Below are 24,529 nucleotides of genomic sequence, written 5' to 3' on the forward strand. Positions count from 1 at the left end.
ACACTGTTTGTGTAGGAAAAATGCAAATGAGAGTCTGTTTTATGGGTAGTTGGGAAATGTTTGATTCATAGACTCTCTGGTATAAATTTTAGAGGGAGTACACAAGAGACATAATTATCTAAGAGAAAATTTGAATCATAATTATTTGACAACTAATAATTTTTGTGGCATAAAATATTTCAAAGTACTAACACAATTGGAAAGTACATGGATAATGGGACAGTAACCTTACTTTCAAGGAATTCTGTGGCTTAGAACATATATATCTGGGTGTCTTTCTGGTTCAGTGTCTTTTTCTGCATATTGAAAAAAATGAACAGATATGACACACAAGGATATTGTAAATAGTAAATTAGTTATTTTCAAATTCAGAGATCAGCATACATTATTTTTGATGTTATTTATTATGTTTATTGAGAGTGTAAGTATTACTGAGTTTACCTGAGATACAGTCAGTGTATTATTCAGGGAATGTTTGTTTTGCTATGCTGGTGGCAGTGATGGAGGCATCTATTATAAGTTTAATCTAATTCTTAGACTTAGGCTGGAGAACTTGGTATGGTTTTCCTGTGGTCTGTTTCTTCAGTTACTATCCTTTACTTTCTCTTATTTCATTGTATATTTCTAAAATTCATTTTGGGATAAGCAGGTGACTTTCCAGAAATCATATCAGACTTTGTGCAATTCCATGTAAAAATGTGTTTGTTTGGAAAATTAACTTAGCATTAGATTATTTTCTGAGTCATAATGCTAAATTAGTCAAAATCAAGTTCTACCAAAGGCTAGAATATACTTTTCATGAGATGTAATGATTTTACAAGAGTGAGATCATTCTGGTTTTACTTTATACATCTTTAAAATTTTACTTTTTGTAAACTAAAATGAAAAATACTTAGCGGGATAAGTAAAATCTTCAAATTAGATTTTTTTCCTAATTTCCTAGAACTTTCCTAGAAACCTGCAGATTCTTACAATCATCTGTACAAGTTAACCCACTAGTGTATTTTCAAGGCTGACTGATTTGTACTGGACAACCAATTGGCATCCTGTTCTTTTGGGAGGGGCCCAATTCCTAGTGTTCCTCAGTTGTTTATAGTTCTTTGTGAACAATTGAGGGCTTGTGGGTTTTTACAATCCAATTTGCCCATGTTCAGATCATGTTGAACTATCATGGTGGTGAGAATTTGTGGGTGTGGCTTTTACTAGGAGACACAATCTCACAGCAAACTCCCTGATCCTCTGGCTCTTCTATTCTTTCTACTCCTTCATCTGCTGTGTTCTCTGAGCCTTAGCTGTGGAAGTATTTTGTAGATGTATCCATTAGGACTGGGCTCTACAACTCTGTATTTTGATTGATTTTGTTTTTCTGTAGCGGTCTCCATCTGCTGCAAAGAGAAGTTTCGTTGTTGAGGGGTGAAGACTGCACTTACCCACATGTATAAGCACAATTGTATACAGATTATTATTAGGAGTTATGTTGCTTTAGTAAATTAATGGTTTTACCTTCTCCTCCAATAATCATGAACACATTTTTACAGAGTAGTTTCCAGAACCAGGCATGGTATTCTGCTTGGTTCCTTCTTGCTCAGTAGGTCTTAAGTCCAGTTGGAGAAGTATTAGATACCACGAGGTGCATTTGCCACCATTGTACCCTCAGAGATACTAGGCTATGTTAGTCATCGATGGGATGTTTAGAGGTCACAGCGGGGTAGGACTGTTGATGCTTCCCCTCCTTTGTAAGGTTACCTGGCATTTTCTGACACCATGAAAGCAAGTCCTCAGAGATAAGGTATTCAGGTACGCTCCAGTTCAGGAATCTCTGGGTGCTGTTTTTGAAAAACATGGCATCTTACATACAGGTAGCATTAAACAGATGGAACAGGTTAGATTAGGCATGCATATGTATATACACATGCAAAGAAGTATATGCATGGTACTTCAGTGAAAAAAAATCGATTGTGCATTTGATAAGGTAGTTAGGTATACATGGGAGTGTGTGGATAGAAGAAAAGGACGAGGAAATAATAATATATAAATAATATATAGTTAAATAATAATATATAAAATCAGTTGCAATGGGGGACAAAGCACTTGTACAGTGGGGGGTGAGGAACTGGGGATAGCCACTTGAGGGGCTCCAGGGAAGCAAGAGGCTCCCAGGACCCAACAGGGATGACTTACCTAGAGTTGAGAAGAGAGACATGTAATCATTTCTTTCTTACTTGCACATTTTAAATTTGTAAGATTTTTAAGTACTTTTATTCTTTTTAAAGCTAGCTTTTTCTTTACTTGATTTCCATTCAACCCAATTGTATTGTGTTTTTAAATTTAGGTTTCATTTCAGTTCACTGTGGTTATTTGTTAAAATATAATTAACTAATCATCTGGAGAAGACTAAACAACTTGTGTTTTTTCTACTAGACATCAACAGATGCTGTGAAGATTTTAGGGGAAAATTTTCCCTAAAATTGCACGCATCCTCAGAGCTTCATGAGAGATCACTGTCATGTCTCTGCTCCACTGTCAATAAAAGGTGAAGAAAGTAATTCTGTGACCTTTAGTCATCATAGAGAAATCATTCCCAGGTTTGTGTGGTGTGAGAAATCAGCTCAGAGCACCACAGTATAGAAATATGACACTCCTCAGCTTCTCCTGACTATGATCTATTAAAAAGGTTGTGCCATCAACGGCCTCATTCCTTTCAGACAGAAGTCATCCAGAGAAGTGTAGTTTTATCAGAGAGAACTCTGATGTTGAAGGACTGATTTGACAATGATCCTCATTTTCTGGAAAAAAAAAAAGCTTGGTGCTTATTCTTCAATACAATCAAGCCACACTTAAAAGAAAACTCCAAGTGTGTTGCATCTATTAAACTGGGAATGAGGTTAGCTGACTCATGAAAAACTTTTTCCTGGCTGTGGATTTGAAGCCTTTGTGATCGTTTTAAACATTTGTCATGCTTGTTGGTTACTCTTCTGTCAGTGCACTCAGCACGTTGTAAACAAATGGATGACAGCGAAACAAGTAGAAGTTCAGGATATATAACTTAGTAGTGTGCTTTATTTTCACTTTCCTTTTATTTGTTTATATGCTAAAATAAGGATGCAGCCTCTATAAGATGGATCTACTCCATAAATGATGATAAATGGCAGAATTTCCTTTGCAATAGTATAAATATTATTGCTATTTTGACTTTAATGCACATTACCCAATTTTTATTTTGACTTGTGTGCTGAGCTGATGAATATGTCTTTTGAACCAATGTTAAGACTCTCAATTCATCATTTAGACAAATCAGAGCAGAGACATGGTATCAAGAGTTGTAAATAAGGAAATAATCATTATCCAATAAGAAAAGTGGGAACTGAGAAGACATGAAAGCACTGATATAGTGCATCACTCTGTCCCCACTTCCTTATTCCTATCCTTGGCTAAAAGAATAGTTATGGCTCTTCATATTTCTCTCAGACAAATATGCTTAGAGATTTAAATTTCCTTACTGGGATCCTTACTGTACATGCTGAGATGAAGTCTGAGTTGTAGTTATTGCCCAGACTGATCTCTAAGAGGTTCTTTAGAACAGCCCTGTCCATAGGCTAGTCTCAGCCTAAAATTTGGGAGTGGGCATACCCCATTGTATTACTTCAGAATCTCTGCTACAATTCTGCAATTTCTTCTAAAACTCACTAAGTAGGAGTCTCATTTATCAAGGTCATATTTCTCTTCAAGAAACGTACAGAAATCAGACACTATTGTCATTCTATTTAGGAGATTAAGTATACTTTTAATACCAAAACCCAAGATATTGCTATCTCATTGTACATATTCAAACTCAGATTCTAAATATAAAGAACAAATTTCAGACACTAGTGAGGCTACTATTGGATGTTTATTTAGATATTTATCTTATGTGTTCATATTAAGATATATTATAAAGTCGTATAATAAATCTGAGCCATTAATGAGACATCTTTATTCTGTCTAAACTTCTTCCTAACCATTTATACTGAGTTCACCACTAGGGAGAGGCTATCAAAATAGTGTTAGCTAAAAATAGCACAAAATACTTTGCTTCTAAAATAAAGAGTTGAAGGCTTAAGTCAATGTCCCAAATTTTTACTGGAAAACTGAAGAACCAGATTATTTTATTTGTACGTTCTCAACCTTTTTAAATCTCGTACCCCAATCTTCATGGGGATGAAGCAATCCTGTAGGATATAAATTTTGACATGCAAGTGAAAGTCAGTAAGTAGTTAAATGTGATCACCTTCCCTTCACATCTCACTGAGCCCTTGGACTAGAAGAGTTCTCAGTACATACAGCTGTTCTTCTTTCTCCACATCCTTGCCCGCATCTGCTGTCACCTGCGTTTTTGATCTTAGCCATTCTGACTGGTATGAGGTGGAATCTCAGAGTTGATTTCTTAACATAATTGTGTTTCTATACACATTATTTGTAGACGAACACATCTAAGTCTTCTGCTTGTGTTTTGTTGCTGATCATCAATGCTAAGATCTTATTCATATACAGAAAATACTTTCCCACTGTCCTTTCCTCAAAGACTACCCCCATGCCTGTGTTTTCATTATAACTACATCTCTTTCCTTTCCCCTTTCCCCAATTTTGCACTTCCCTGTTTTTGTCTTTTTTCTTTCATTTTACTTTTTATCTCCTTATAAGTTATGGGTAATTTCTATACAACTGGTAAGTTGACTGCTACGAACCACAGAATGATGTACAGAGTCCATTTAAAATCTAGTTGGGAGAGAGAATTGTTAAGAAAACACACAGTGAATTTGATGTTGTATGTAAGTGATATTTTCCTTACTACAACTGTGGAGTTCATAAATGATTTTATCAGAAGAATCATTTAAGATAAAACCTACAGAATATATAGGAGTGTATCAGAAAAAGACATGGTTGCTTAAGATTGTCCACCAATGATGACACAGAAAAAGCCACACATAGCGAAGAAACAAACACAATTAGGAATGCCTACTGCACTGGATACTAAAAGAAAGAGCATCCTGACACAATCATAGAGCTGGTGAGTAATGTTGAAGCAGCTAGATTTTTCCCAAGAGAAGTTAGATGAATCAATGTATGTACACACCCAGGATAGCTAGGGCTCAAGGAAATGCTTAAAACAAACAAACAAACAAACAAACAAAAAACAAACAAAAAACAAACAAAAAAACAAGCAAAACTGTAAGAACCAGTGTTTCCAGAAAACCACTAGGATTTCCAAAGTGACTCTCAGGAATTTCCTGTTCTAATTATTTGTGAGCCTTTAGCACTGAATTATACAGAGGGTAAAAATGTTTGGAAGAGATTTCCAAACTTCCAATTGATTATTAATATTGAAAGAACGTTTGCTAATATTTAAGAGTAAAATGTATGGAAATTCTATAAGCCCAGAAGCAAGGAAGTGATAACAAAACAGGGAAGCTGCTGCCATCTGATAACTGCTGGGGAGGGTGGGGCACTTTTCTTTAAAAAAGTAACTCCAGTTAAATTGGAAAAACAGAATGGCAGGCCTTACTTAGCTGAACAACACAAGCTCTACTCTATGGGTTTAAGAAAATGGAAAACAAAAAACAAAAAACAAAAACAAATAAACCCTCAAAGTAAAGATGGAGAATGTAGGCTTGAGAAGAGGTTTTGATATAAACAAAATATACTACAAAAAATATTCTCAAAGAACCAAGGGAAGGTGTCTCACCTGGTGGTCACTGATGGCTGCAGGAGCCTGTGACCTTTTAGTTAGAGATGTGAATCAAAGATGGAGCACAGAGGGCACAGGGCAGACCTCAGGGGTGCTGGTTTGCCAGGTCCACAGCAGGCAAATGTTTGGGACTTGGAGATCTCATCTGCTTGTCCCTAGCAGCCCCAGGGATCTAGGGATTTAGGTGTATTAGCCATAGAGTACAGGATAACCACACTACAATCCACAGACCCAAAGAAGGCAAAAAATAGGGAGAGAGCCCAGTTGAATCTTTCTCAGAAAGGGAAGCAAAATAAGTATCAGAGGTGGATAAAAGGAGGGAACTGGGTGTGAGAAGGGTATGGGGAGGGGAAATTAGCCATAGAGAGGATAGGGGAGAGAAAAGGAAAATTTCCAGTGGGTATGGGAGGCAATCTCTAGGACATGGCAGAGACCTGGGATGGGGTGAAGCCCCAGGGGTTTTGCTGGAGTGATTCCAGCTGAGACTCTTAGCAATGGGAGAAACAGATTCTGAAGTGGCCACTTTCTATAGCAGTCAGGATTCCCAGGAGAAGGATAGGATAACAATACACCCACAAAACCTTTGACCAAAAAATGTCTCCTTCCTACAAGATTTGGAGAAAGAGAGATGGAACAGAGACTGAAGGAATGGCCTACCAATGATTGACATAAGTTGAGATGCATCCCATGGGCAAACACCAATTCCTAACACTACTAATGATACACTGTTATGTTTGCAGACAGGAGCCTAGCATAACTGTCCCTCTGACAGTCTCCACAGAGAAGCTGATTGAGAGAGATGCAGAGACCCAAAGCCAAATTTTGGACAGAGCTCAGGAATTCTTATGTAATAGTTGGGGATGGGAGTGGGGCCCCAGAGGGGATAGGAACTTCACAGGAAGACCAACATAGTCAACTAACCTGGACCCTTGTGGGATTTCAGAGACTGAACAACCAACCAAATAATAAGCATGGGCTGGACCTAGTCCCTCTCTCCAAACCCTCCACACATATGAAACAGATGTGCAGTTTGATCTTCATGTGGGTCCCCCAACACCTGAAGCTGGGATTGTCCCTGAATCTGTTGCTTGCCTATGGATCCCATTTCCTCAACTGGGTTACTTGGTCTGGTCTCAGTGGGAGAGGATGTGCTTAGTCCTACAGTGACTTGATATGCCAGGGTGTGGGGATATCCTGAGGGAGATTCCCATTTGTCAGAGAAGAAGGGGACGTGGTAGAGCTAAGTGAGGGAGGACTTGGAGGAGGAGGAGGCTGATATTGTGATGCACACTGAATAAATAATAAATGAGAAAAATTCTCAAAGAACTAATAAAATGTTTATTTATAAATAAAGTTAAAAATATCTGAAAGTCCATGTAAACTAATCACTGAAGTAGTGGGTATGTGTGTTGGGTGAGAGGGGGTGTTCCCCGTGAGCATGTGTGGAAGGCACAGATTAATCTTCAATGTCTTCTTTACTCATCTTCACCCTATCTTTTTTTGCCAATTCTCTCACTGAACCCATTGCTCATCAGTTCATCTAGACTTGCTCTCCAGAAAACTCTGGAATCCACATGTCTCCAAGCTCTGGGGCTACAGACTTGACCCCATGTGTCCTTAGTGCTGGAGGCACAGATTTGTATATCTGTGTCTGGCCTTTACTTGGGTCCTGGAGATATAACTCTCACCATCATATTATGTAGCAAGCTCTTTACCCACCGAGCCATTTTTCCAGCTCCTGCATCCTGCTTTTAACATTTCAGATAGAAGTCTCTGAAAGCACAGGTTTTGACACCTATCTCAAAATTAGTGAGACATGCCTATGTGGCTTTTCTTCTGTGTTCTCCATTATAGTTCCCTGGTCACATGCCTGCTTTTGTGCAAACACTTTTCTGACTTTCCTTGCCTCTGAAGTATGCCTTAAAGGGAAGTAATATGATAGTGTCTCAGGCATCTCCTTAGGACTGCTTTGGTCATTTGTGTTTCCATACAGATTTTACAATTGTTCATTCTAGTTCTATGAATATCTCACTTGAATTTGATAGGGATTGAATTGAGTGTTTAAATCACTCTGTGTGTTATGATGATCTGTACAAAACAAATTGTGCCAGTTCCGGAGCATGAAAAATCTTTCCATCCTCTAGTGTCTTCAAGTGTGTGCATGTGTGTGTGTTTTCAATCTTCCTGTTTAGATATCTGTTAACCTCCTTGGTTAGACATATTTTTCCTTTTTAATGGAAATAGATAATTTTCTCACATGGTATAATATTCTCACATGATAAATCCTTACTGTTTTCCTCTTTGATTACTCTTCCCAGTTCCTCCCATCACCCATCCCATTTGGATCTATTCCTTTTCTGTCTCTCTCCTATTAAAAAAGGACAGGCTTCTAAAAAATATAATCTTAAAATATAACAATAAAAAGTAAGGTGTAATTTTACCTTACATTTTTGAAGCTATTTTGAATGAGAAATTTTCTCAATTTTATTCTCAGAAAATATAGTATCATTAGTATAAACTATTGATGTTTGTAATTCTTTTTGCATCTTGCACATTTGTTAAAGCTATTTGTCATATCACATATTTTTCTGGTGAAATCTAATGGATCTTTTCAGCATCGAATCATTTCGTCAATTCACTAAGCTTTTGTTTCCAGTTTTAGTTGCTTTAGTAACTTCATATTTTCTTATTGCTCTAAGACTTTAATGAGAATAGAATATTAGTAGAGGGTGTGGCCACCTTTCCCTCCTTTGCCTCATCCCAGGTTTTAAGAAAATGTACTCAATTTTGTTTTCTTTCTAGTATTCCAGCTGTTAAATTGCTACATATATCTTGTGTTATATTGACATATTTTCTGCCTGTCCCTAGTTTCTTCCTGATTTTTTTCAAGTAGATGTGCTGAGTTTTGTCAAATGCCTCCTTTGGTATCTATTAAGGCAATCTTATCACCCCTGTATTTTAAGTCTATTCTCACAGTCATTACATTTATTTATTTGCATATTCTGAATCATTCTCAATCCTCCTAACACAACTGTGTGTACATGCGCATGTGTGTGTGTGTAATTCATTCTGAATATATTTGTTAGTGTGAGTGAACATTACAGATAAAGAGATGTAGGGCTACATGTTTATATGTGTGTTCAAAATATGTCTTTCCATGATCATTCTCCACCTTTATTTACTTATTTATGCATTTATTTATTTATTATTTATTTATGAATTTGTGTATTTATGTATTTATTTATTGTGACGATTCTCTTAGATAGTCAGAAACTCATTAAGAGTTATGATGGTTGGTCAATGTGATGGTTTGAATAAAAATACACCCTGCCCATATCCCCATAGGAAGTAGCGCTATTAAGAAGTGTGGATCTTTGTTTTTTGTTTTGTTTGGTTTTTTGTTTGTTTGTTTTTTTGGAGTAGTTGTGGCTTTTTTGGAGGAGGTGAGTCACAAGGAGGAGGACTTTGAGGTCTCAGAAGATCAAGCTAGTTCTCCTCCTGCTGCCTGTCAATCTTTTAACTCCTTTTCTAGCACCATGTCTGCTTCCCTGGTTTCATGCTTTCTGCCATGAGGGTAAAGGACTAGACCTCTGGAAGTATAAGCCAGTTTAAACTAAATGCTTTCTATAAGAGTTGCTATTGTGCTGATGGTGCTATAATGTGCTGATGTTGTCTCCATCACAGCAATAGAATAGTGACTAAGACAGCCAAGGAGTTCCAGGTGTTTACTTGTCTCTGTGCCTTCCCTAGCCTCCATTAATGCTGGCCATGGGATTCAGCCAAGCAAAACCTTGGCTTTTTATGTAGGTTCTGAGAACTGAGTGCAGAATATCATTGTGTTTGTCAACATAATACCCACAGCCCAGTTCATATTATCTTGAATTTGGTTTGCAAGTATTTTGTTAAAAGGTTTGCTCCTGAGTTCACCAGGGAGATTGGATTGAATTTGTTGTTCTTATTTGTTTCTGTTTTATCTTTATCTGTCTTTTACCTAAATCGTATTGGTTTGTGGAATGGGGTGGTGCTTTATCTTTGTGTATTTTGTTGAATGATTTGAGAACCATTGGTGTTAGGTCTTCCTGAAAGGGTTGGAAGAATTCACCAGGAAACCTGTCACACTTAGTCTGTCTTAGTGGGGAGACTTCTCATTACTGCTTCTGCCCCATTGCTTATTATGTTTATGTTCAAATTGTTTATAACTTTGGTTTAATTTTGGCTACATTGGGAAAAAGAGACATATACTCGAAAAAAGATGCTGGCAAAGCCAAGATATCTGCCTGGAAGGGAATGAAATTTGATGTGTGTCCTCACCCTGTACAAAAAACAATCCAAACTGGAACCAAACAAAAACAAAAACCAGCAAACAAACAAACAAACAAACAAACAAATAAATACCACCTTTATTTTAACCAGATGTTGGAATGGCTAAAAGAAATCACAGAGAAACCCTTTAGGACACAAGAATAAGTGATAAGACAAAATTTTATTTTATTTTTATTGGATATTATATTTATTTACATTTCAAATGTTATCCCCTTTCCTGGTTTCTCCTCCAGAAATCTGCTTTCTCATCTCCCTCCCCCTGCTACTATGAGGGTGTTTTCCCTTATCATCCACCCACTCCTGCCCTAGCATTCCCCAACTATCCACCCACTCCTGCCTCCCTGCCCTGGTATTCCCCTACAATGGGGCATCTAGCCTTCATGGGACCAAGGGCCTCTCTTTCTATTGATGCCAGACAAAGCCATTTTCTGCAACATATGCATCTGGAACCATGGGTTCTTCCATGTGTATTCTTTGGTTTGTGGTTTAGTCCCTGGGAGTTCAGGGGGATCTGGTTGGTTAATATTGTTGTTGCAAACCCCTTCATCTGCTTCAGTCCTTTCCCTAACTCCTTCATTGGAATCTCCAAATGAAGTCCAAAGGTTGGTTGCAAGCATCCACATTTGTACATTTGTATTTGTTAGGTTCTGGCAGAGCTTTTCAAGAGATAGCTATACCAGCAAGCATTTTTTTTTTTTTTTTTGGACATCAGAAACTGTGTCTGGTCTAATATCCACTTATCAGTGAGCCTCCAAATGATGAAACCATTGCATACACTAGCAAGCATTTGATGCAAGGACTGTGATATAGCTGTCTCTTGTGAGATTAGGCTGGGGCCTAGCAAACACAGAAGTGGATGCTCACAGTCAACGATTGGATGGGTCACAGGGCCCCCAATGGAGGAGCTAGAGAAAGTATCCAAGGAGCTAAAGATATCTGCAACCCTGTAGGTGCAACATTATGAACTAACCAGTACCCCAGAGCTCTTGTCTCTAGCTGCATATGTATCAAAAGATGGCCTAGTTGGCCATCACTGGAAAGAGGCCTATTGGACAGGCAAACTTTATATGTCCCAGTACAGGGAAACGCCAGGGCCAGAAAAATGGGAATGGGTGGTAGGGGAGTGGAGGGAGAGGGGGGACTTTTGGGATAGCATTGGAAATGTAATTGAGGAAAATACGTAATAAAAAAAGTTAAAAAAAAAAAAAAGAAAGAAACTGTGTCTGGGTTTGGTGTCTATATATGGGATTGGTTCCCAGGTTTTATAGTCTCTGGATGGCCTTTCCTTCAGTCTCTGCTCCACACTTTGTCCCCATATTTCCTTTAGAAAGGAAAGGAGAAGTTCTGGGTAAAAAAGTTTGGAAATTAGTGGGTACCCCTCCCACTCCCACTCTCTATCTCCTGTGAGTATTTTGTTCCCCTTTCTAAGAATTACTGAAGCATCTACATTTTGTTCTTATTTGTTCTTGAGCTTCATATGGTCTATGAGTTATACTGTGGATATAACCTTCAGAGCCTTTTTGCCTAATATCCACTTATCAGTGAGTGCAGACCATATGAGTCCTTTTGTGGCTGGGTTACCTCACTCAGGATGATACTTTCAAGCTGTTTACATTTGCCTAATAATTCCTTGAAGTCATTGCTTTTAATAGCTGAGTATTATTCCATTGTGTAAATGTATCACATTTTTCTGTATCCATTTCTCTGTTGAGGGACATCTGAGTTCTTTCCAGTTTCTGGCTATTATAAATAAGGCTGCTATAAACATAGTGGAGCAGGTGTCCTTGTTATATGTTGGAGCATCATTTGGGTATATGCCCAGGCATGCTATAGCTGGATCCTCAAGTAGTACTATGTTCAATTTGGTGAGGAACTGCCAGATTTATTTCCAGAGTGGTTGTGCTAGCTTGCAATCTCACCAACAATTGAGGAGTGTTTCTCTTTCTCCACTTCCACACAAGCATCTGCTGTCACCTGAGCTTTTGTTCTTAGCCATTCTGACTATTGTGAGGTAGAATCTAAGGGTTGTTTTGATTTGCATTTCCCTGATAGCTAAGAATGTTGAACATTTCTTTAACTGCTTCTCGGCCATTCGATATTCCTCAGTTGAGAATTCTTTGTTTAGCTCTGTTCCCCATTTTTTTTTGTTATAATATTTGGTTTTAACTAGGTATTTTCTTCATTTACATTTCAAATGCTATCCCAAAAGTCCCCCATACCCTCCCCCACCACTGCCTTATGCACCCACTCCTACTTCTTGGCCCTGGCGTTCCCCTGTACTGAGGCATATAAAGTTTGCAAGACCAAGGGGCCTCTCTTCCCAATGATGGACGACTAGGCCATCTTCTGATACATATGCAGCTAGAGACACGAACGAGCTCAGGGGTATTGGTTAGTTCATATTGTTGTTTCACTTATAGGGTTGCAGAACCCTTTAGCTCAGGGGTATTGGTTAGTTCATATTGTTGTTCCACTTATAGGGCTGCAGAACCCTTTAACTCCTTGGGTACTTTCTCTAGCTCCTCCATTGGGGGCCCTGTATTCCATCCAATAGCTGACTGTGAGCATCCACTTCTGTGTTTGCCAGGCTCTGGCATAGCCTCAAAAGAGATAGCTATATCAGGGTCCTTTCAGCAAAATCTTGTGGGTGTATGCAATGGTGTCAGCATTTGGAGGCTGATTATGGGATGGATCCCCGGTTGTAGCAGTCTCTAGATGGCCCATCCTTTCATCTCAGTTCCAAACTTTGTCTCTGTAACTTTCCATGGGTGTTTGTTCCAAATTCTAAGAAGGGGCAAAGTGTCCACACTTTGGTCTTTGTTCTTCTTTTTTTTTTTTTTTTTTTTTTTTTTTTTTTTTATGTTTTTTTTTTTCCATTTTTTATTAGGTATTTAGCTCATTTACATTTCCAATGCTATACCAAAAGTCCCCCTTACCCACCCACCCCCACTCCCCTACCCACCCACTCCCCCCCTTTGGCCCTGGCATTCCCCTGTACCGGGGCACACAAAGTCTGCGTGTCCAATGGGCCTCTCTTTCCAGTGATGGCCGACTAGGCCATCTTTTGATACATATGCAGCTAGAGTCAAGAGCTCAGGGGTACTGGTTAGTTCATAATGTTGTTCCACCTATAGGGTTGAAGATCCCTTTAGCTCCTTGGGTACTTTCTCTAGCTCCTCCATTGGAAGCCCTGTGATCCATCCATTAGCTGACTGTGAGCATCCACTTCTGTGTTTGCTAGGCCCGGGCATAGTCTCACAAGAGACAGCTACATCTGGGTCCTTTCAGTAAAATCTTGCTAGTGTATGCAATGGTGTCAGCATTTGGAAGCTGATTATGGGGTGGATCCCTGGATATGGCAGTCTCTACATGGTCCATCCTTTCATCTCAGCTCCATACTTTGTTTCTGTAACTCCTTCCATGGGTGTTTTGTTCCCACTTCTAAGGAGGGGCATAGTGTCCACACTTCAGTCTTCATTTTTCTTGAGTTTCATGTGTTTAGGAAATTGTATCTTATATCGTGGGTATCCTAGGTTTTGGGCTAGTATCCACTTATCAGTGAGTACATATTGTGTGAGTTCCTTTGTGATTGTGTTACCTCACTCAGGATGATGCTCTCCAGGTCCATCCATTTGGCTAGGAATTTCATAAATTCATTCTTTTTAATAGCTGAGTAGTACTCCATTGTGTAGATGTACCACATTTTCTGTATCCATTCCTCTGTTGAGGGGCATCTGGGTTCTTTCCAGTTTCTGGCTATTATAAATAAGGCTGCTATGAACATAGTGGAGCATGTGTCCTTCTTACCAGTTGGGGCTTCTTCTGGATATATGCCCAGGAGAGGTATTGCTGGATACTCCGGTAGTACTATGTCCAATTTTCTGAGGAACCGCCAGACTGATTTCCAGAGTGGTTGTACAAGCCTGCAATCCCACCAACAATGGAGGAGTGTTCCTCTTTCTCCACATCCTTGCCAGCATCTGCTGTCACCTGAATTTTTGATCTTAGCCATTCTCACTGGTGTGAGGTGGAATCTCAGGGTTGTTTTGATTTGCATTTCCCTGATGATTAAGGATGTTGAACATTTTTTCAGGTGCTTCTCTGCCATTCGGTATTCCTCAGGTGAGAATTCTTTGTTCAGTTCTGAGCCCCATTTTTTAAGGGGGTTATTTGATTTTCTGAGGTCCACCTTCTTGAGTTCTTTATATATGTTGGATATTAGTCCCCTATCTGATTTAGGATAGGTAAAGATCCTTTCCCAGTCTGTTGGTGGTCTTTTTGTCTTATAGACAGTGTCTTTTGCCTTGCAGAAACTTTGGAGTTTCATTAGGTCCCATTTGTCAATTCTCGATCTTACAGCACAAGCCATTGCTGTTCTGTTCAGGAATTTTTCCCCTGTGCCCATATCTTCAAGGCTTTTCCCCACTTTCTCCTCTATAAGTTTCAGTGTCTCTGGTTTTATGTGAAGTTCCTTGATCCACTTAGATTTGACCTTAGTACAAGGAGATAAGTATGGATCGATTCGCATTCTTCTACATGATAACAACCAGTTGTGCCAGCACCAATTGTTGAAAATGCTGTCTTTCTTCCACTGGATGGTTTTGGCTCCCTTGTCGAAGATCAAGTGACCATAGGTGTGTGGGTTCATTTCTGGGTCTTCAATTCTATTCAATTGGTCCACTTGTCTGTCTCTATACCAGTACCATGCAGTTTTTATCACAATTGCTCTGTAGTAAAGCTTTAGGTCAGGCATGGTGATTCCACCAGAGGTTCTTTTATCCTTGAGAAGAGTTTTTGCTATCCTCGGTTTTTTGTTATTCCAGATGAATTTGCAAATTGCTCCTTCTAATTCGTTGAAGAATTGAGTTGGAATTTTAATGGGGATTGCATTGAATCTGTAGATTGCTTTTGGCAAGATAGCCATTTTTACAATGTTGGTCCTGCCAATCCATGAGCATGGGAGATCTTTCCATCTTCTGAGATCTTCTTTAATTTCTTTCTTCAGGGACTTGAAGTTTTTATCATACAGATCTTTCACTTCCTTCGTTAGAGTCACGCCGAGATATTTTATATTATTTGTGGCTATTGAGAAGGGTGTTGTTTCCCTAATTTCTTTCTCAGCCTGTTTATTCTTTGTGTAGAGAAAGGCCATTGACTTGTTTGAGTTAATTTTATATCCAGCTACTTCACCGAAGCTGTTTATCAGGTTTAGGAGTTCTCTGTTGGAATTTTTAGGGTCACTTATATATACTATCATATCATCTGCAAAAAGTGATATTTTGACTTCCTCTTTTCCAATTTGTATCCCCTTGATCTCCTTTTGTTGTCGAATTGCTCTGGCTAATACTTCAAGTACTATGTTGAAAAGGTAGGGAGAAAGTGGGCAGCCTTGTCTAGTCCCTGATTTTAGTGGGATTGCTTCCAGCTTCTCTCCATTTACTTTGATGTTGGCTACTGGTTTGCTGTAGATTGCTTTTATCATGTTTAGGTATTGGCCTTGAATTCCTGATCTTTCCAGAACTTTTATCATGAATGGGTGTTGGATCTTGTCAAATGCTTTTTCTGCATCTAACGAGATGATCATGTGGTTTTTGTCTTTGAGTTTGTTTATATAATGGATTACATTGATGGATTTTCGTATATTAAACCATCCCTGCATCCCTGGAATAAAACCTACTTGGTCAGGATGGATGATTGCTTTAATGTGTTCTTGGATTCGGTTAGCGAGAATTTTATTAAGGATTTTTGCATCGATGTTCATAAGAGAAATTGGTCTGAAGTTCTCTATCTTTGTTGGATCTTTCTGTGGTTTAGGTATCAGAGTAATAGTGGCTTCATAAAATGAGTTGGGTAGAATACCTTCTACTTCTATCTTGTGAAAAAGTTTGTGCAGAACTGGAGTTAGATCTTCTTTGAAGGTCTGATAGAACTCTGCACTAAACCCGTCTGGTCCTGGGCTTTTTTTGGCTGGGAGACTATTAATAACTGCTTCTATTTCTTTAGGGGATATGGGACTGTTTAGAAGGTCAACTTGATCCTGATTCAACTTTGGTACCTGGTATCTGTCCAGAAATTTGTCCATTTCGTCCAGGTTTTCCAGTTTTGTTGAGTATAGCCTTTTGTAGAAGGATCTGATGGTGTTTTGGATTTCTTCAGGATCTGTTGTTATGTCTCCCTTTTCATTTCTGATTTTGTTAATTAGGATTTTGTCCCTGTGCCCTTTAGTGAGTCTAGCTAAGGGTTTATCTATCTTGTTGATTTTCTCAAAGAACCAACTCCTCGTTTGGTTAATTCTTTGAATAGTTCTTCTTGTTTCCACTTGGTTGATTTCACCCCTGAGTTTGATTATTTCCTGCCGTCTACTCCTCTTGGGTGAATTTGCTTCCTTTTTTTCTAGAGCTTTTAGATGTGTTGTCAAGCTGCTAGTATGTGCTCTCTCCCATTTTTTCTTGAAGGCACTCATAGCTATGAGTTTCCCTCTTAGAAATGCTTTCATTGTGTCCCAAAGGTTTGGGTACGTTGTGGCTTCATTTTCATTAAACTCTAAAAAGTCTTTAATTTCTTTCTTTATTCCTTCCTTGACCAAGGTATCATTGAGAAGAGTGTTGTTCAGTTTCCATGTGAATGTTGGCTTTCTGTTATTTATTTTGTTATTGAAGATCAGCCTTAGTGCATGGTGATCTGATAGGATACATGGGACAATTTCAATATTTTTGAATCTGTTGAGGCCTGATTTGTGACCTATTATGTGGTCAATTTTGGAGAAGGTACCATGAGGTGCTGAGAAGAAGGTATATCCTTTTGTTTTAGGATAAAATGTTCTGTAGATATCTGTCAGATCCATTTGTTTCATCACTTCTGTTAGTTTCAGTGTGTCCCTGTTTAGTTTCTGTTTCCATGATCTGTCCATTGGTGAAAGTGGTGTGTTGAAGTCTCCCACTATTATTGTGTGAGGCGCAATGTGTGCTTTGAGCTTTACTAAAGTTTCTTTAGTGAATGTGGCTGCTCTTGTATTTGGAGCATAGATATTCAGAATTGAGAGTTCCTCTTGGAGGATTTTACCTTTGATGAGAATGAAGTGTCCCTCCTTGTCTTTTTTGATGACTTTGGGTTGGAAGTCAATCTTATCAGATATTAGGATGGCTACTCCTGCTTGTTTCTTCATACCATTTGCTTGGAAAATTGTTTTCCAGCCTTTCATTCTGAGGTAGTGTCTATCTTTTTCTCTGAGATGAGTTTCCTGTAAGCAGCAAAATGTTGGGTCTTGTTTGTGTAGCCAGTTTGTTAGTCTATGTCTTTTTATTGGCGAGTTGAGACCATTGATGTTAAGAGATATTAAGGAAAAGTAATTGTTGCTTCCTGTTATTTTAGTTGTTAAAGGTGGCATTCTGTTCTTGTGGCTGTCTTCTTTTAGGTTTGTTGAGGGATTACCTTCTTGTTTTTTCTAGGGCGTTGTTCCCGTTCTTGTATTGGTTTTTTTCTGTTATTATCCTTTGAAGGGCTGGATTCGTGGAGAGATAATGCGTGAATTTGGTTTTGTCGTGGAATACTTTGGTTTCTCCCTCTATGATAATTGAGAGTTTGGCTGGGTATAGTAGCCTGGGCTGCAGTTTGTGTTCTCTTAGTGTCTGTATAACATCTGTCCAGGCTCTTCTGGCTTTCATAGTCTCTGGTGAAAAATCTGGTGTAATTCTGATAGGCTTGCCTTTATATGTTACTTGACCTTTTTCCCTTACTGCTTTTAGTATTCTATCTTTATTTAGTGCATTTGATGTTCTGATTATTATGTGTCGGGAGGAATTTCTTTTCTGGTCCAGTCTATTTGGAGTTCTGTAGGCTTCTTGTATGTTCATATGCATCTCATTCTTTAGATTTGGGAAGTTTTCTTCAATAATTTTGTTGAAGATGTTTGCTGGACCTTTGAGTTGAAAATCTTCATTCTCATCCACTCCTATTATCCGTACGTTTGGTCTTCTTATTGTGTCCTGGATTTCCTGGATATTTTGAGTTAGGATCTTTTTGCATTTTCCATTTTCTTTGATTGTTGTGCCGATGTTCTCTATGGAATCTTCTGCACCTCAGATTCTCTCTTCCATCTCTTGTATTCTGTTGCTGATGCTCAAATCTATGGTTCCAGATTTCTTTCCTAGGGTTTCTATCTCTAGTGTTGCCTCGCTTTGAGTTTTCTTTATTGTGTCTACTTCCCTTTTTAGGTCTAGTATGGTTTTGTTCATTTCCATCACCTGTTTGTATGTTTTTTCCTCTTTTTCTGTAAGGACTTCTACCTGTTTGATTGTGTTTTCCTGTTTTTCTTTAAGGACTTGTAACTCTTTAGCAGTGTTCTCCTGTATTTCTTTAAGTGATTTATTAAAGTCCTTCTTGATGTCCTCTACCATCATCATGAGATATGCTTTTAAATCTAGGTCTAGGTTCTCAGGTGTGTTGGGGTTCCCTGGACTGGGCGAAGTGGGTGTGCTGGGTTCTGGTGATGGTGAGTGGTCTTGGTTCCTGTTAGTAAGATTCCTCCGTTTACCTTTCGCCATCTGGTAATCTCTGGAGTTAGTAGTTATAGTTGACTCTGTTTAGAGATTGTTCTTCTGGTGATTCTGTTACCGTCTATCAGCAGACCTGGGAGACAGATTCTCTCCTCTGAGTTTCAGTGCTCAGAGCACTCTCTGCTGGCAAGCTCTCTTACAGGGAAGGTGCGCAGATAGCTTGTATTTGGACCTCCTCCTGGCCGAAGAAGAAGGCCCAAAACAGGACCTTTCTCAGACACTGTGTTGCTTTGGCAGTTCCCAGGTGGTACAGACTCTCACCTAAGCAGACTAAATTCCTAAGTTCCTTGGAGTCCCGGGACCAAGATGGCGACCGCTGCTGCTGTGGCTTAGGCCGCCTCCCCAGCCGGGTGGGCACCTGTCCTCCGGTCCGGAAGGTGGCCGGCTGTCCCCGGCCCACAAAGGGTGCTGCCTCAGCGCCTCTGTGCTTCCGCCTGTTCCAGAAGCTGTCAGGTTCTCTGGCGCACCCTCTCACCTGTTCAGACTAATTTCCTAAGTTCGGCGGGTCTCGGACCAAGATGGCGACCGCTGCTGCTGTGGCTTAGGTCGCCTCCCCAGCCGGGCGGGCACCTGTCCTCCGGTCCGGACGGTGGCCGGCTGTCCCCGGCCCACAAAGGGTGCTGCCTCAGCGCCTCTGTGCTTCCGCCTGTTCCAGAAGCTGTCAGGTTCTCTCGTCTTTGTTCTTCTTGAGTTTCATGTGATTTACAAATTGTATCTTGTATCTTGGTTTTCTAAGTTTCTGGGCTAATGTCCACTTATCAGTGAGTACATACCATGTGAGTTCTTTTGTGATTGGGTTACCTAACTCAGGATGATGCCCTCCAGGTTCATCCATTTGCCTAGGAATTTAATAAATTCATTCTTTTTAATAGCTGAATAGTACTCCATTGTGTAATTGTACCACATTTTCTGTATCCATTCCTCTGTTGAGGGGCATCTGGGTTCTTTCCAGCTTCTGGCTATTATAAATAAGGCTGCATGAACATAGTGGAGCATTGTGTCCTTCTTACCAGTTGGAACATTTTCTGAATATATGCCCAGGAGAGGTATTGCAGGATCCTCTGGTAGTACTAGCATTATTTGACACTCTATAGTTTAGCTTCTTGAGTTCTTTTTATATATTCAATATTAACCCTTTATTAGATGTAGGATTGGTAAAGATCTTTTCCCAGTCTGTTGGTTGCCATTTTGTCCTATTGACAGTTTCCTTTGCCTTACAGAAGCTTTGCAATTTTATGAGGTCCTATTTGTCTGTTGATATTAAAACATAAGCAGTTGGTGTTCTGTTCAAGAAATTTTTTCCTGTGACTATGTATTCGAGGCTCTTTCCCAATTTCTCTTCTTTTAGATTCAGTGTACCTGATTTTATGTGGAGGTGCTTGAACCCCTTTGATTTGATCTTTGTACAAGAAGAAAATAATGGATCAATTAACATTCTTCTACATACAACTATCAGTTGAACCAGCACCATTTGTTGAAAATGCTCTCTTCTTTTCACTGGATGGTTTTAGCTTCTTTGTCAAAGATCAAGTGACCATAGATGTGTGGGCTCAATTTTGAATCTTCAATTCTATTTGAATGATTGATCTGCCTGTTTGGGTACCAATACCATGCAGGTTTTTTGTTTTTGTTTTTGTTTTTTTGTTTTCTGTTTTTTTTTTATCACTATTGTTCTGTAATATAGCTTGAGGTCAGGGATGATGGTGATTCCCACAGAAGTTCTTTTATTGTTGAGAATAATCTTTGTAACCTGAGTTTTTCGTTATTCCAAATATATTTTAGAATTGCTTTTTCTAACTCTATGAAGAATTGAGTAGGAATTTTGATGGGATTTCATTGAATCTGTAGATTGTTTTTAGCAAGATTGCCATTTTAACTATATTAATCCTGCCAATCCGTGAGCACAGGAGATCTTTCCGTCTTCTGAGATCTTCTTAGATTTCTTTCTTCAGAGACTTAAAGTTATTGTCATACAGATCTTTCACTTGTTTGGTTAGAATCACCAAAGATATTTTATATTATTTGTGACTATTGTAAAGGGTGTTGTTTCCCTTATTTCTTTCTCAACCTGTTTATCCTTTGAGTAGAGGGAGGCTACTGATTTATTCGCGTTAATTTTACATTCAGCTACTTTGCTGAGGTTGTTTATCAGCTGTAGGAGTTCTCTGGTGGAATTTTTGGGATCACTTAAGTTCCCAATAGGATAAGGCTTGACTGGTAGGAACACATGAATTTAAGAAGCTTCTGCACTGTAAAAGGAATTTTTAACAAAATGAGCAGATAGCTTATAGAATGGTAGAAAATCTTCACCAGGTCTATTTAGACATCAGAAATAATGAAACTGAAGCTCCATTAACAGACCAATGAACTGAACACATACTTCTCAAAAGAAGAGGCAAATGTCAACATTGTTTTTCTTAAATGCTCAATACCCTTAGACATTCAGGAAATGCTAATTTAACTACACTGAATTTTCATCTTACATCAGTTAGAAGAATATTAATCAAGAAAACATGACAATTGCTGTCATAGAAAAGGAGTAGATGGAGGGAGCCCTTATTCACTCTTGGTGGGAGTGAAAACTTGTACAGCTACCAATGAAATCAAAGTGGAGTTGTCTCAGAAAGATTTAAATAGGACTATCATCATATGACATCATTTTGGGCATATGTCTAAAGGCTTTTGTATCTGTCACCTGTATAAACACCCATGTTTATTGCTGGCTTGTTCCTAATAACTGAGAGATGGAGGTAGTTTACATCACCACCAATGAATGGATAGATAATGAAAATGTGGCAATATACATGTAAGATTTTATTGAGCCAGAAAGAAAACAGAATATGAAAATTGCAAAAAGTACAAAACATTATATAACAGATAATCTGGTTCAGAAAGTTTAAGATAAAATATAGTGATACATATAAGTATGTAACAACAGTTAATGAAAAAAAAGACCATGTTTTTTAAAAGAGAGCAAAAGAAGGTATTTGAGAATGTGAGAAATTAAGTGATTACACTATGATTAAAAAAAATCAAAGAATAATTAAAGCAACAAGTGTTTGCCCTACATTGTCATTTATAAAACAAGTATTTTGGGAGCAAGTCAGTTTGTATAGAGACCAGGAATCTGGTAGTGAGAAGGGAATGGAATACATGTGGTATGAAAGGAGAAAGGGGAACACAGGGGACAGAAGGGCACAATGTGCATGGGCATCAGAAAAACTGTGTATGTATAAAAATGCTATAATAAAATATATTACTTTATGTGATAAGTAAACATAAAATATATTATACATGCACATTAAATAAATGATGTAAATCTGAATTCACTGTCTGATGTTAATCTCTCAAAGTTCATTTATATATTTCAGGGAAGAGAAGACAGCTCCAATCATCTATTTCAAAATGTGCTGGCAGTTCCTTTGTGACTGTTCCACTATGTTCCTAATGTGAGGTTGTACTTCATACATGAGTTTTTGAATAATGGTTTTTAGCTTAAATATTCTAATCACAAAGTATTAAATTCAATATTTGTTTCTTCCCTTCCTGATATCAATTATAAATTATATCATTTATAATTAAGAAAATGATAATGTATTAATACCTTAGTTTGTTAAAGAGCTTTTAAAAAGCCTATTTTAATTTTCTTCTTTTAGAATATTAGAACACTATATAATTATTCAATTCCTAACTGCCAAACTTCTTTTTTTTGGCTATAAAAAGTTTACTTCCTAATCTATTCATATTCATTCCATTGTGTTAGAAACTGTTCTAGAGAAGGAGGTGGGATTTAAATACTAAAAACGATTTTACATGATAATATCTTTTCTGTCACTGCTTTTACCTCAGTTACTTTTTCCCCTGCACGCCCTCACTTTTGTCTTCTGAGACAGACAAACCTCCGTATTCAGTTTCTTGACTGGCCCCATGTCATGAGGCAGAGAGAAAATTGCTCTGGACTGAAACTTAAATGGCATTTTCCTACCCTTTTCTTACACTCACTTCTATAGACTGCTGATGCCTTAGAGCTCATCATTGCTAAGTGTAACTGTGCTGCCACAGTTTTCGCTGCTGTGTTTAGTTATTAACTCTGTTTTTTAGATAGGGTTAAAGATGGTGGGCAAAAGCACTTGCATTCCATGCCACATTCTTCCATTTATTGAAAAAATACATCATGTGCTTTCTAATGCCGAATGCTTTCAGGCTAAGCTGTTAAGAAAAGTGTGTTCTTTTGTCTTTGAAGCTTTGTAGAATATGTTCCAGGGCCCCATGCTGCTTTCCTCTCTCCACTCCTCTTTTAATGAGCAGAGGTCAATGCATGCCTCAGCTGCTGGGCTGTGCTCTCCTTGGCTCGTCCTGCACCTGTCTCCTTTTGAGTTCTCGTCTCAGATCTGCAGCAGGCCTACTGATGTGCACATAGTACATATAGTAGACCTCCAAGGCAGAGAGGACTGCACTTATGTACTTGCAGCTCAGTTCTTTGATGATTCTGAACTGAATATCCACCCGGAAGATGTGTTGCAAGATATTGCTTTCCTGTTAACTGGTGATCAAGCCCCCCCCCCCCCATAAGTGGCAAAGCCCTTAACATTTCTAGCCTTTCATACTGTTAACTCATATTTGGGGGGTGCAGTGTACAGTTTTCTGTCTTATGTAGACTTTTGATCTGTGTGTCTACTGAGGAATGAAATCCACAGTGGGCACAAATAAAGAGAAACATAATTAGAGAGAGACTTTCAAGGTGGCACAGATCACCAGGCAGATTGTTTTCTCAGCACAGAAAATCTAACACACATGAGAAGGGTGAGAGCAGTGAAGATAGAGATCGCTGAAGTCTGCAGGTGTGGTTCTCTCATTCACCTACACATGCACCCAAAGGAAAACATCACTACTTCAAGGCATTTTATTTACACTTGTAAATATATCTACAAGAAAAGTTCTACAGGCTAAATATCAACAACTTTATTGCTTACCTGTGGGAAGCAGTTTCCGCTGTGCCTGTGTGGCCTAATTGGTAAACAAGCAATGTGCGCATGTGCGAGAGTGTTTTTTTTTTTTTTTCTTTTCGTGCCTGGGGCCTGGTGATGAGGCTTTGGGAGAGCAGCCAATCAGGTGTGGACATGCCACACTAAGGTGTATATAAGCAGCGCCTTTTTGGTGCTTGGGGTCTTCCTCTTCATGTTGAAACTGGTGTAATAAAGTTGCTGCAGAAGGATCCGGTTTCTCACACGTGTGTTCTTGCTGGCGAGACAATAGCGCGTGTGAGACTTACCTCAAATTGTTTTCACTGCATTTTGATGTTAAGATGCCCTAAAAATGACTATGATGCTAACCATCAGTGACCTTGACTATGCTTATAATTAAGATATTCCTTGGGAAATAACTCCAACAATGTTAAGACTTTTTTATTTGAGTTTTATACCTGGCAGCTACCTCCTTTGTGTGCACGCTATGGTTGAACATGACATTGGAACAATAGATCATATGTGTAAATGCTTTCACAATCTCTTTTAGAATGAATGACTGAATTATTCCATCTCTCATTAGCCTTATCACCTTGTCTGTATTTTATGTGTTTAAGACTTCCTGTTTACTTGTCTGGTTGTTTACTGTTTTTTTTTCCCCCTCTGTACCCTCAAGTGATGATAGTGAGACCTCTTGATTAGCTTGAGAAGTTTGGAACATGGTACACATAATCAGACAGGTAAGGTTCAAGTTAGTATAGTTATTACATCACCAAAAATTTTTTTCTTTTTTAAAATTTTTTTGGTTTTTCAAGACAGGGTTTTTCTGTATAGCCCTGGCTGTCCTGGAACTCACTCTGTAGACCAGACTGGCCTCGAACTCAGAAATCTGCCTGCCTCTGCCTCCCGGGTGATGGGATTAAAGATGTGCGCCACCATGCCCAGCTGCCAAAAATTTTAAT

Source organism: Mus musculus, chromosome 10, assembly GCF_000001635.26.
Source record: "Mus musculus strain C57BL/6J chromosome 10, GRCm38.p6 C57BL/6J".
NCBI lineage: Eukaryota > Metazoa > Chordata > Mammalia > Rodentia > Muridae > Mus > Mus musculus.